General features: G+C 36.1%; 1 long non-coding RNA gene across 2 annotated transcripts in view; it reads left to right on the top strand.

Moving 5' to 3' along the window:
• LOC118356486 overlaps positions 1–15,031 on the top strand; it is a 44,464-nt gene that overhangs the window by 6,886 nt on the left and 22,547 nt on the right. Inside the window, exon 4 of one of the 2 annotated variants that reach the window (XR_004819799.1) lies at positions 13,655–14,150. The exons of the other annotated variant lie outside the window; for it this stretch is intronic. This is a non-coding gene — a long non-coding RNA (uncharacterized LOC118356486). Of the gene's footprint in view, positions 1–13,654; positions 14,151–15,031 lie in introns of those variants that run through there. 2 annotated transcript variants of the gene reach the window in all.

Below are 15,031 nucleotides of genomic sequence, written 5' to 3'. Positions count from 1 at the left end.
GTGTTCAAAGTACTTTTGTGTATTAACTCAATTCTCAAAACAACCCATGACAAAGGGGTGATTGTGTTCTCTGTTTTATAGAAGAGGAAACTGAAGCACAGGTTCTTTCAATCTCCTAAGATCACAGAGATCCAGGTATCCTGACGTCTTTGCAGTAGAATTTTTTAAATAATAGGATTCTGGACTATTTCTCCTTGTAAAGACCAAACACAAAGCAATATTTATTTAAAAATGTGTCTTCTACAGTACTGCATAATCCCAATTTTATACATGAGGCAATGGAGTGACTGTAAGGTGAAGTAAAAGTATTCAAACTCACACAGAACTAGGATTTGGATCTGGTCTGTCTCCAGAAGCCACATTCCTAACCAGTACACTTAGAAGAAGAAAAAGACATTTGTTGCACTACATCAGCCTACGATGGGTGATGTTAGGTCAGGGCCATCTGTATCTCTTTGGGTGGAAACTATGCTTCAGTAGGCATTTGCATTGTACCAGATGGTATTTATTTAAGAAAAACAAAAAGGTAATAATTATAGAAACAAAAGGGTGTCATAGATGAACAAAGCTAGACCCTGGTTAAAGTGGTAAGGACAGATTTTGATCAGTAATATACTTTTGCAACAGGGAAGAGTTGAGTGTGAACTCATCTCCAATTTGTACAGAGGTGACTGAGCATTTTAAAGGGAGTATAAGGGAATAGGGAGCGGAGTAAGTAGGGGCTCAGTAGAGTCAAGGAAATGAAAAATTACAAAAATAAGGAAGTGGGTTTTGCCCACCTGAGTTTGCTAACTGGCCTTTATTCAGGTTAGATTTCTACTTTCCCACAGATGCTGGAGGCAGGGGCCCTATCTTCAGGTGTTGGCTGGAACAAATAGTAAATTGTTCTGGCAGCCTTGAGTTTTCTCAGGCAATCACTTTAAGGGGATTTAGGGTCATCTTAGGGATGTAGCTTTGAGCTGTTAGAAACTAACAGACTGAGGGTTGCTGGAGTGGAGGGGAGTGGGAGGGATGGGGTAGCTGGGTGATGGACATTGGAGAGGGTATGTGCTATGGTGAGTGATGTGAATTATGTAAGACTGATGAATCACAGACCTGTACCCCTGAAACAAATAATACGTAATATGTTAATAAAGAAAAAAAACTATGGTAGTGTTTAGTTCAAGACTTAACTGGCCAAGGTTGAGGTGTAGTCAAGAAAAGGGCTAAGAGGAGTCTGTCTAGAGTTTGGCCCAGGAGAGAATCTCTATCAAGGGTAATAATTATATAAAGAGGAACAATCACGATAGTTACTATGCATTAGACAAATTGGCTGTTAAAATAATTCCTTGCACTTTCGGGCGCCTGGGTGGCTCAGATGGTTGGGCGTCTGCCTTCGGCTCGGGTCGTGATCCCGGGGTCCTGGGATCAAGTCCTGCATTGGGCTCCCTGCTCCTCGGGAGCCTGCTTCTCTCTCTGCTTCTCTCTCTCTCCTCCTCTGTCTCTCATGAATAAATAAAAAAAAAAAATCTTTAAAAAAAAATAATTCCTTGCACTTTCATGGTAAATTTTGTTTCCCCCTCTTAGGAGCTCCACGTGCTTTTCAGATGGGAATCACATTGCTCTGTGCTCTAGGCTTTGTTGGATGGAGGGCAGGGCTGATTTGACCCCTTTGGATAGGTGAAGCTAGAGGAGGTGTGGTGACTTACCCAAGGTCACCTAGAGTTAGTGGGTTAGGTTGGCCTTTGGGGCCAAGTTTGTCTCCTGTCTGGTACTCAGTTTTCTGTACATCAGACATAGCTCTGTCCTTGTTCCTATGTGCAGTGAATCACTCTAAGGGCTCAAAGGATACGTGCTTCTTTAAAGTTAACCTGCGAGTAAAAAAATAAAAGTAAAAAGTAAAAAATTAAGTTAACCTGCAAGTAATATACAAGGACACTTAGTCTCTTCAAATAAAAAGAAATAGGGTATTGATTATCCTCTCCTTCCCTAATCTCTATTGGGAGATTAGAAGAAAAATTCCTGGAATCTTGCATGCAGCATGCACTCTTTTGTGACTGGCATCTTTCAGTCAACATAATGTGTATTTACATTATCATTGTCCATAGTTGTAAATTGTTCATTCTCATTGAGGTATAGTAAGAGGTACATCATGTGGATATTTCATAATATATCTATCTGTTTGGGGAATTTACATATTTTTACATTTTTGACTTATTTTGAGTAATGGTACTATGAATGCTCTTTTATGTATTTTTTGATGGACATATATATTTTCATTTCTCTTGGGCGTATACTAAAGAAAGGCATTTCTAAGTCATAGAGTATGCTTACGTTGAGATCAGTAGACACTGCCAAGCAGTTTTTCAAGTGGTTGTTCCAATAGACACTGCCAAGCAGTTTTTCAAGTGGTTGTTCCAATCTGTGTTCCTACCAACAGTATGTTGTGAGTTCTACTTTTTCCAAATCCTTGACAACACTTGGTGTGTTCCATCTTTTTCATTTTTGTTGTTCTGGTGGGCATGTAGTGGTATGTCACTGTGGCTTTAACTTCAATTTCTCTGTTATAAATTTTCTTTAACTCTCTCTGAAGTGTTTAGTTTCTTTTAATCTAAAGAAGGTCCGTTTTTTAACCTTCTATTTTATTTGCTGAAAAAACTAGATCTTTTTTCCTGTGGAATTTAAATTTGGGGTTTTGCTAGTTATATCCTTATTATATAATTTATTATGTTCCTCTGGCCCTTCTATTGTCTTTAAATTGATAATTAGGTTTAGAGGCTTATTTAGATTCAGGTTTTTTGGCACGAGTACCTTAGATGTGGTGTTGTTTAGTTCTATAGTATTACACCACGAAGCTCGTTTTGTCTAGTTGTCTCCTGTTGTGACATTAAGATTCATCACTGAGTTCTGAGTTAGCCTGATCCATTGATTATAAAATTTCCCATGTGCTTTTCATCTCATGTTTTATGCAATCTCTGAAGATTGTTGCCTGGGTCTACATTTCATTAAAGGCTGCAAAAAAAGTGATATTCTAATTCTGATTTTGCCTGCATTCATTAGCTAAAATTCTTTTATTAAAGAAACTTAACCTCATCAACTTTTAGGCTTTGCTAAACTTGGTTTGCATAGGAAGGGAAGGATGAATGTGTAATTCTTTCACAGTATTTCTACTTTTCAAAATAATGATTTGTTTTGCTAAAATCCTCCAAAGGTGAACAGTGAGTTTGTTTTATTTTGTTTTGCTTTTTGTTAGAGTGTCATCATGAACTCAAAGATCTTTATATTTTATGTTTTAATCCATTAAAACATGGATGGGTATTAAAGAGGGCACGTATTGAATGGAGCACTGGGTGTTATACACCAACAATGAATCATGGAACACTACATCAAAAACTAATGATGTGATGTATGGTGATTAACATACATAATAAAATTTAAAAAATTAAAATAAATAAATAAATAAAATTTTTTTAAAGAAAATTTTAGAAGCTTAAAATTTTAGAAGCTTTAAAATTTTCCATGTGTTAGTTTAAAAAGTCAGTTATGAGACTTCGGATATTTATGAAATAGGTTACCTATATGTTTGCCCTATTATAATGGTACCTAGCAACATCCCTTATAATAACCAGATATTCTTGAATATTATAAATATATTGACAGAACATTACATATTAGGTCTCTAGTCATTAACCACCCACTCTCTCATCTTACCCTGTCCCCAAGCAACCCCAGATCATTGGTCAATAAATTAGTTTTGATTTCCTATGGTTTTATGTAAAAAGAATCACACAAGAGGGCATTTTATTTTCATCTGGCTTGTTATATTCAGCTATTCATTTAGTTATTCATTTACTTATTGTTCTAAATTATCTTGACACAAATATATGAAAAATTATTTATGAACACTTGGGGAACACTTTCTTGAATATTTAACACCAAAGATTTACTAAACGACTTGTGTTTGGGAAATCATGTAGATTGCCAATTCTTTCATGAATGACCAAATTATCCATTCCATATACACTGAATTAAAAAAAATGTACAGAACTCAGATTTAGGACTACAGTAAATATTTAGTAAGTCAGCATGACAAGTTGAAGTTAATAAACTCCTCCAAAAAGAGACAATAAAAACATTACTATTTCTTCCTTTTCTAAAGTGAAATTTTGTACTTTGATGACAATAAAAACCAAAGTACAGAAATGGGTTTTTTTGGTTTCTTTTATACATATTTCATTGCAAGAATAGAAAGATTAGTAGAAAAATAATAATCACATGAATATTTTTAATTTCAGAAATTTATATCATAAAAACAAGGAAATTAATGATTATTTCATGTAACACATAACTTTAGATATAATGTCTTGCATGTGTATGGCCTGATAAATATGTAAATTTTTACATACATAATGAAAAAAATAGTACATAGATTGTTTTATACCTCTATAATGTTAATGTTCATAGCAGAGACTTTTACAAACTATTGTAGACTTGACATTTTTAGGTTTATATTGGACTAGAATTCAATAAATTGCATTATACATCTTGACTTAGTACAAACAGACATATGTTTTAGCAGAAACCAATAAATAATACTCATGACTCAGTATACATTTTATTCCATTCGTCTTTAGTTCACTTTTCTAAAAATGCTGGTAATGACTACTAATTGATTTTACAGCTCAAGAAAGAATATTATCTCCAATGTGTTAGTCTCCAAACAGAAGTCAGAGGTCAGCAGTTGCTGATTGTTGGGCCTTGCCTTCCTTCACAGACCTGGTGGGTTTATAGTGTAGAGGCCTCTTTTATAAGGACACTTAATCCCATTCCTGAGGGCTCTTCCTCATGACGTAATCACCATTCCTAAATCCTCATTTCCAAATAACACCATACTGAAGAATAGCTTCAAATTGTGAATTTTGGAGGAACACAAATATTCAGTCTATAGCTTACTGATCCATCTATTTCTCCTTCCAGTTCTATCTGTTTTTGTCTCAAGTAATTTGTTGCTGTTTTGTTAGGCACATACACATGAAGGAATGCTATGTCTTCTTGGAGATTTGACCCCTTTATCATTATGGAATGCCTCTTTGTCACCCTGAGAGCTTTCCTTACTCTGAAGTCTGTTCTGTTTGAAATTAGTATCTTTACTGCTGCTTTCTTTTGATTAGTGTTGGCATAGTATATCTTTCTCAATACCTTTACTTTTACTCATATGTATGTTTATATTAAAGTGGGTTTTCTGGGGTGGCTGAGTGGCTCAGTCATTAAGCGTCTGCCTTAGGCTCAGGTCATGATCTCAGGGTCCTGGGATCGAGCCCCACATCGGGCTCCCTGCTCAGTGGGGAGCCTGCTTCTCCCTCTCCCGCTCCCCCTGCTTGTGCACGTGCACTCTCTCTCTCTGTGTGAAATAAATAAAATCTTTAAAAAAAATAAATAAAGTGGGTTTCCTGTAGGCAACATATAATGGAGTCTTGTTTTTTTAACTACTCTGATTTCTCTGCCTTTTAATTACTGTATTCAGACCATTGATGTTGAAATAATTATTGATATAGTGGGATTAATACATAACCATATTTGTTGCTGTTTTCTCTTTATTGCCCTTGTTCTCTATTTGTTTTTTCTTCCACTCTTTTTCTCTGATTGTGGTTTTTTAAAATCAACATTTTGTATGGTTCCATTTTTGTCTTTTCTGTTAGCATATAAATTATACCTCTTTTTCCTCTTTTTAGCTGCTGCCCTAGAGTTTGCAATATACATATACGAATCCATGTGCACTTTCAAATAATACTATATTGCTTCACAGATAGAGCAAGTATTTTTAATAACAAAATAATCCAAATTCACTCCTTCCATCCCTGCTATCATTGCTTATTCATCTCATTTCACTTACACATAAAAATATATCAGGGTATATATTTATGTAAGAACATATATAATTAAATACATTTTTTATATTCTAATTTTGAACAAATTTTTTTCTGTTAAATCAATTAAAAATAAGAAAAAGATTCTTTTTTTAAAAAAGATTTAATTTACTTATTTGACAGAGAGAGAGAGCGAGCACAAGAAGGGGGCACAGCAGGCAGAGGGAGAAGCAGGCTCCCCACTGAGCAGGGGGCCCAGTGTGGGGCTCGATCCCAGGACCTGGGATCATGACCTGAGCTGAAGGCAAACGCTTAACCAATTGAGCCACCAAGACACCCAAGAAAAAGATTCTATACTAATTTTAGGACTGTTTGTAGCTCTGTGAAAAATGCTATTGGTGTATTTCATAGGGATTGCATTAAATTTGTAGATTGCTTTGGGTAGTATGAACATTTTAACAATATTTGCTCTTCCAATCCATGATCATGGAATGTCTTTCCAATTCTCTGTGTCATCTTCAATTTCTTTCATCAGTGTTATAGTTTTCAGAGTACACGTCTTTCACCTCTTTGGTTAGGTTTAGTCCTAGGTATCTTATTTGTTTTGGTGCAATTGTAAGTGGGATTGGTTCCTTAATTTCTCCTTCTGCTGCTTCATTATCAGTATATAGAAATGCAACAAATTTCTGCACAATGATTTTGTATCCTGAGACTTTACTGAATTCATTTATTAGCTCTAGCAGTTTATTGATGGAATCTTCTGGGTTTTCTATATAGAGTATCACATCATCTGCAAAGAGTGAATGTTTTACTTATTCCTTAGTGATTTGGATGCCTTTTATTTCTTTTTGTTGTCTGATGGCTGTGGCTAGGACTTCCACTGTTATGTTAAATAACAGTTATGAGAGTGGACATCCCTATTGTGTTCCTGAACAGAGAGGAAAAGCTCTTGTTTTTTCCCCATTGAGAATAATAGCTGTGGGTTTTTCATGTAGGGCCTTTGAGATGGTGAGGTATGTTCCCTCTAACCCTACTTTGTGATAGTTTTTATCATGAATGGATGTTGTACTTTGTCAGATGTTTTTTCTGTGTCTATTGAAATGATAATATGGTTCTTATCCTTTCTCTTATTGATGTGATGTCACATTGATTGATTTACGAATATTGAAACACCATTGCAACCCAGGAATAAATCCCACTTGATTGTGATAAATGATTTTTTTAAGATGTGTTGTTTGATTCAGTTTGCTAGTATTTTGTTCAGGATTTTTGCATCTATGTTCATCAGAGATATTGGCCTATTGTTCTCTTTTTTTTTGTGGTATCTTTATACAGTTTTGGTATCAGGGTAAGGCTAGCCTCATAGAATGAATTTGGAAATTTGCCTTCCATTTCTATTTTTTGGAATAGTTGGAGAACAGGTATTAACTCTTCTTTAAATGTTTGGTAGAATTTGCCTGTAAAGCCATCTGGCCTGGACTTTTGTTTGTTGGGAGATTTTTAACTACACCCTCAATTTCTTTGCTGGTTATTGGTCTGTTCAAGTTTCCTACTTCTCCTCTTTCAGTTTTGGTAGTTTATAGTTCCTAGGAATTTACTCATTTCTTCCAAGTTGTCCAATTTGTTGGCATATAGTTTTTCGTAATATTCTCTTATAATTGTTTGTATTTCTATGGTGTTGGTTGTAATTTCTCCTCTCTCTTTTGTGATTTTATTTATTTGGTTCTTTTTCTCCTTTCTTTTGATAAGATTGGCTAGAGGCTTATCAATTTTATTAATGTTTTCAAAGAACTAATTTGTGGTTTCTTTGATCCATCCTATCGTTTTTTTAAGTTTCTATATTATTTATTTTGCTCTAATGTTAATTATTTCCTTTCCTCTGCTCATTTCAGGCATCCTAAGCTGTTTTTTTCCTAGCCTCTTTAGGTATAAAAGCTAGGTTGTTTGAGATTTTTCTTGCTTCTTGAGGTAGCCCTCTATTATTATATATTTCCCTCTTAGGACCACTTTTGCTGAATCCCAAAGGTTTTGGACTGTTGTGTTTTCATTTTCACTTGTTTCCATGTATTTTTTAATGTTTTCTTTTATTTCCTTTTTGACCCATTCATTGTTTAATAACATGTTATTTAACTTCTATGTGTTTGTGGTCTTTTCAGATTTTTTCTTGCAGTTGACTCTAGTTCCATAGTATTGTGGTCAGAAAAGGTGCATGGTATGACATCGATCTTCTTGAATTTGTTGAGGCTGGTTTTAGGGACTAATATATGATCTATTCTGGAGAATGTTCTATGTGCACTTGAAAAGAATGTGTATTCTACTGTTTTAGGATGGAATGTTCTGAATATGGATGTTAAATCCATCTGATCCAGTGTGTCATTCAAAGCCATTTTTTCCTTGTTGATTTTCTGTTTAGATGATCTGTTCATTGATGTAAGTGAGGTGTAATAAAAGTCCCCTATTATTATTGTATTATTATTGGTTAGTTCCCTTATGTTTGTTATTAACAGTTTTATGTATTTGGGTCCTCCCATGTTGGGTGCATATTTATAATTCTTATATCTTTGTTGGATTGTCCCCTTTATTATTATCTAGTGTCTTTCTTTGTCTCTTGTTACAGTCTTTGTTTTAAATTCTCTTTTGTCCAATATAAGTATTTGCTGTGTTCTTCCACCCACAAAACAAATGTCTTAAAAATGATCATCTTTTTTTAAGTTTTTATTTTAATTCCAGTTAGTTAACATACAGTGTTATATTAGTTTTAGGTGTACAATATAGTAATTTAACACTTCCATATATCACCATGTGCCCATCATAAGTGCACTCCTTAATCCCCATCACCTGTTTAACCCACCCCCACCCCCTCCCCTCTGGTAACCATCAGATTATTCTCCATAATTAAGAGTCTGTTTCTTGCTTTTTCTCTCTCTCTCTCTCTTTCTCTCTCTCATCTGTTTCCCTTTGCTTGTTTGTTTCTTAAATTCCACATGAGTGGAATCATAAGGTATTCAATTCTCTGAATAAGTTATTTAGCTTACTTAGCATTATACTCTCTAACTCCATCTATGTTGTTGCAAATGGCAAGATGTCATTCTTTTTTATGGCTGAATGATATCCCACATCTTCTTTATACATTCATCAATCAGTGGACATTTGGGCTGCTTCCATGTCTTGGCTATTGTAAATATTGTAAATGATGCTTCTATAAACATAGGGATGCATGTATCCTTTTGAATTAGTATTCTTGTATTCTATGGGTAAATATCCAGTAGTACGATTGCTGGATTATAAGGTAATTCTATTTTTAACTTTTTGAGGAACCTCCATTTTGTTTTCCACAATGCCTGGCCCAGTTTACATCCCCACCAACAGTGTACAAGTGTTCCTTTTTCTCACATAACTTTTAGAAGAAGACTGTCAATTTATTTTTTTTAAATGTATGCTAGAATTTTTATTGGCTTTGAATCTATAGATTAGTTTGGACAGAATAGACATCTTAACAACACTGAGTCTTCTGACCCCTGAAAATGGTATGTCTCTCCATTTATTTAGAGTTGCAACTCTTGCTCATCTGTAGCTATAGCTGTGTGACATATACTATCTCTCTGTGTGTTCATAGTTTCTGATGCTATTGTCAATGACAGTATTTTTTATTCCAACTTCCAGGGATTATATTTTCACTGAAATGTCAGTAGCCAAATGTTGCTGGGGAATCTTTTTGTGTAAACACAAATTACTCTAGGACAGAAAGGATACTTCACATTTAACACCTGTATTAGTCAGGATTCTTAAGAGAAACATAACCAATAGGATGTTGATATATAGAGATTTATTTTAAGAAATCGACTCATGAGATTATAGAGGATTGTCAGAATCTGGTGTGGGATGCTGGCAAGCTGATGACTCAGGAAAGAGTTACTGTTAGATTCTAAAGGCAGTCTGCTAAAGAACCACGAAGTGCAGATGTTGATGATGAAGTCAAATACAATCTACTTCCAAAACTTCCTTTGGCTTGGGGGAGTTCAGCTTCCCCTTCTATCCAGATCTTCACCTGATTAGATGAGGCCCATCACAATATGGAGAGCTAACTGCTTTACTCACAGTCCACCCATTTAAATTTAAGTTTCATTAAATACACACTCACAGACACATAATATTTGATCAAATATCTGGGCCCTGTTGCCTCACCAAATTGATACATAAAATTTATGATCACAATATTCCTTTCCCTAGATTTTCATAGATTTAGGTTTTAGATGTGATTGGCGATATACTGATCCTAAGGAGTAGAATATCCCTGATAAAATTCTACAGTTTGTCTTCTGAAAACCAGAAGACATATAACAGTTTAGAAGCTTTCAACTTTATTTGTGTGCTTCAACTTGAATTGTAGAGTTTTCTTCTTTATCCTAAACAAATCTACTCTGAGGAGTTCCTGGGTTCTTGGGTGGTAAGAAAAGGAGAGAGAGAATGTATGAATATGTGTGTGCATGTGCATGTTTGCATGTGTGTGTGTATTGGTAAAGCTGTGAGTAATATTTACTATGAAGAATATGTGAGGTGAATTATTGTGAGTTATGTCAGTCCTCCTTAGTTCTGAGCACATGTTAGGAAGCATGTCAGGATGATTGCTATTAGTTTTAACAAGCTTTCCTTGGCCAGTCTGATTATCATGATGACTCAGTGACTGCTCTAAGGTTAGGTACAGTCTGAAAATCCATTTATGAGGAGCCCGCTGATATTTTAAATTCTAGGCTTTAAGTCCTGCTGGTTGTAAGAACTCATGAAATTTGGCCCCTCTCACTTTCAGAGCATATCCTGGAGGGGCTGGTTCTGCAGAGGGACTTCTCCAGTAACAGGAGCCATCTCCCTCCCCTGTCTGCCAGCATAAACACACAGCCACCTCCTGAAATCAGCATGGTGCCAATATCCACTACCTAACTTGCTTATACCAAGCCCTGCCCCCCTGCTCCACAGAGGATTGCCCTTCCCGGTCACATTTGCCTCAGTCTGGGTGCTACAGGTTTCCTCCCACCAGAAGACCAGTGAAAATCTTGCCAATGCCATGTCTCTTCAACTGTGTGTTTTGCAGGGCCTTGATCCTGGTGCCTGTGGCAGGGGCAGTAGCTGTGGGCACTATGGAATCCCAAGGCACACCTTGTTAAAATTGTGCACCCTGCTCACACAGCCTCAGTTCTGCCAGGACCAGCAAGTCTCATTTCTCAAGCAGACCAGTGCACACCTTGTTAAAGCTGCATGCCCCACCCAGGCCAGGGACCAAACACTGCACACAAAGGCAAATTGAACCTCTTCAGATGATTGGACTGAAGGAAGAAGTGGCTACAAGTGCAGGGTACACACAACATGCATAGAAAACATCCAAGAAGCTCCAGGTTCTGGTGAACAGGGGACACTGCACTGTAGGGCACTACAGAATCTCTTCTTCATAAGGCCATTACTTTCAAAATGGGAGATATAACTGACTTTTCTTAAACTAGAAACAGACACAGAGAGTTAGACAAAAGGAGTAGACAGAGAAATATGTCCCAAATTAAAGAACAAGACAAATCCACAGCAAGAGACTTAAGTGGAACAAATATAAGTAATATGTCTGATAGAGAATTTAAAGTAATGATTATAAAGATACTAACTGGATGTGAGAAAAGTGTGGAGGACATTAGTAAGACCCTTTAACAAAGAGATAGAAAACATTAAAAAGCCAATCAGAGATGAAGAACTCAATAAATAAAATTTAAGAATACACTAGATGGAATAAATAGCAAGCTAGAGGAAGCAGAGGAATAAATTAGTGACTTGGAGGACAGAGTAATGGAAAGGAGTCAAACTGAGCAGGCAAGAAAAAATATGCAAAATGAGACTAGATTTAAGGAACTCAGCAACTCCATCAAGCATAACATTCACATTATAGGGATCTCAGAAGAAGAAGAGAGAGAAAAGGGGACAGAAAATTTATTTGAAACAAATAATAGCTAAAAACTTCCTGAATCCGGGGAAGAAAAAGATATTAATATCCAGGAGGCCCAGGGATCCCCCAACAAAATCAACCCAAGGGGGCCTACACCAAGACACACAGTAATTAAAATGGCAAAAATAGTTATAAAGAGAAAATTTTAAAAGCAGCAATAGGGAAGATAATAGTTACATACAAGGTAAGCCCCATAAGGCTATCAGCAGATTTTTTTCAGCAGAAACTTTGCAGGCCAGAAGAAAGTGGTGTGATATATTCAAAGTGCTCAAAGGGAAGAATCTGTAGCCAAGAAGACTCTATCCAGCAAGACTATTATTCAGGAGTAATAGAGAGTTCCCCAGACAAACTAAAGCTAAAGGAGTTCATGACCACCTAAACCAACCCTGCCAGAAATGTTAAAAGGGACTTTTTGAGTGGAAAGGAAAGACCACAAGTAAGAATAAGAAAAGTAGGAAGCATAGAAGCAGTAAAAATAAGTATATCTGTAAAAATCAGTCAAGAGATTCACAAAATAAAAGAATGTAAAGTATGACAGCGTATACCAAAAACATGGAGGGAAGAGGAGTAAAGAATGGACTCAAATTTAAGGGACCATCATCTTAATATAGATTTCTATATGCAGAAGATATTATATACAAATATAATGGTAACCACAAATCAAAAACCAGTAATAGATATGCAAAATTAAAGAGAAAGTAATCCAAATATGTGACTAAAGAAAGCCAGCAAACAGTAAAACAGAGAAAGAGAAGGATTAGAGAAGAACTACAAAAACAACCACAAAACAACAGAACAAATGTGTCAAAACCTTATTGAAATAAACTTTTCAGAGTGAATACCCAGAGCCATCATGGACTTAGCAAACCTTCTATATCTGTTAATACTGTCAGGTAAAAATCAGTGACCCTGAGACACTGCTGAATTGTCACATGTCTTTGAAATCATTGAAGGTAGGCTAAATAATGGGAGGCCTTGATCTGGAGTTCAGAATATATCAAAATGATTGATATATCAAATCAATGGTGCTATACTGTATCTGACAACACAGTTGAAGATATGAACTCATTTCCCAGGTATTCTGTATAAGAGACAGTTTACATATCCATATTAGAAGGGAGAGAGGACAATTGCTGGCAGACACATAGTTAAGGGTTGCCCAGGAGTAGTTCCATCTGGGTCAACCATCCCAAGGAAGAGGCAGGGTGCCATTTCTGCACTGGGAGGTGAATGTAAACTGCCTGTTGAAAGCTATAATAAAGGAAAAAGAACTCTTGACTCTACAAATTAAATCATCCTGATTTCTCTTTTAAAAATTTTAATTGCATGTGTGTGTGTGTGTGTGTGTGTGTGTGTGTTTGTACCTTGCCTCCAACTCTACCTCCAATACAGACTCACAGTTGCATTTTAAATTCAGTACAGGCCAGAATGGGACTTCCAATCTCAAGTTTAGATATTCGAGGAAATGTGCTTTTTATATCCTGGAAAAGTGATGGGTATGGAGAGATTGTTTTCAAGTTCAGTGAAAACCCAGAAAGACAGCTGATCCCATGAAGTCAAACTCCCAACCCCTATCCTCTCTCCTCCTTGCAGATCCTCTCAGAGCTGCCATCCTGGGTCTCACCACCAGGTGATATCACATTTATCTCCACTTTTGTTACTTTTTAATAAAGAGGAGTACATTTTACAAAGAGTATAGAAATACCATGAAATGGTTTCTTTACTAAGTTAACATTTCCCTGGGAAAATACATAAGTATATTAAAGCAGATCCATTTACTGTTGACCCCAAACTACATCGTATTCATTGGTTTATCTTTTCCCAGATCACCGTCAGCTGTACAGTGTGGATTGTACAGAGATTAACTACCAGAGAATAAGGCCATTCATCCTCCATTACCCCACCCTTCTTTAGGCTGTGTGGTTTCTCCCAGCCCCTGTCTGTCATCCCCTGTCCATGATACAGGACACAGCTGCCCAGACCAGAGGATGGGGACATCCTCTCTCAGTCACCTTCCCCATGTCTGACCCGCATCTCCTTTGGAATACCTACCACTGACTGCTAAGGCACACCACTGCCACCAAGTGTTTCAACGTCTGCAGGCCCTGGGGTATGCTTTCACAATTTTCTTTTACACTTGTAAGTTTTTTCAGACAAGATTAGAATTATTCTGTTTAGGGAAAAAGCTTGGGTTTTTGAAAGATAATTGTTATATTTTTAGTCCTTGCAGACATTTCTCTCTCTCTCTTTTTAAGATTATTTATTTATTTATTTATTCATTTATTTATTTATGAGAGCAAGCATGTGATCGGGGAGATGGACAAGCAGATTCTCTGCTGAGCACGGAACTTGACCAGGGCTCGATCCCACGACACTGAGATCATGACCTGAGCCAAAATCAAGAGTTGGACACTTAACTGAGAGTCACCCAGGCACCCCTGTGCAGACACTTCTGAAAGAAGTTTGACGGTGGTACTTTGGTGTCATCTTGAGACAAAAGCCTGAATTGTTGTTTGAACATCTCAGGATAGACAAGTGGGGTGGAGGGGGCTTGACCCAAACCCACCAGACTGAACTTTCTGGAAGTCAGGATGGGAAGGGGGGATTACTTGGGTACAGTATATATATGGGTTTTCTCTGGACACTTCATATAAATGGAGTTTTAACAGAAATCTTGTTTCTTATCCATTCATTTCTGCTTTTACCTTTATTCTTTCCATGTCATTTTTATAGTTTGGATTGTGATTCTTTAATATTCTTTTTTAATGGAATGTTTAATTAATTTGTTTTCTCTTCTATTTATATAAGTTTTTAGACTTTAATTTTTCTCCGGTTTTATTAAGATATAATTGACATATAACCTTATATAAGTTTAAGGAGTATAACATAATGGTTTGATACATGTGTATATTGTAAAAGGATTATTACAATAAGTTTAGTTAATATCCATAACCTCACATAGTTAGTATTTTTGTTTTTTGTGATAATTTTAAGATCTACTCTCTTAGCTACTTTCAAATATACAGTACAGTATTGTTAAGTATAGTCACCACACTGTACATTACATCTCCAGACTGATTTATAACTGGAAGTTTGTACATTTTGACCACATCTACCCATTTTTTCTTTATTGATATTTAATTGACATATAACCTTGTTAGTTTCAGGTGTACCCCACAATGATTCTGTATTTGTGTATTTT

The sequence above is a fragment of the Zalophus californianus genome, chromosome X, assembly GCF_009762305.2.
Source record: "Zalophus californianus isolate mZalCal1 chromosome X, mZalCal1.pri.v2, whole genome shotgun sequence".
NCBI lineage: Eukaryota > Metazoa > Chordata > Mammalia > Carnivora > Otariidae > Zalophus > Zalophus californianus.
The sequence above is the reverse complement of the archived record's forward strand: the minus strand, read 5'-3'. Positions and strand labels throughout refer to the sequence as shown.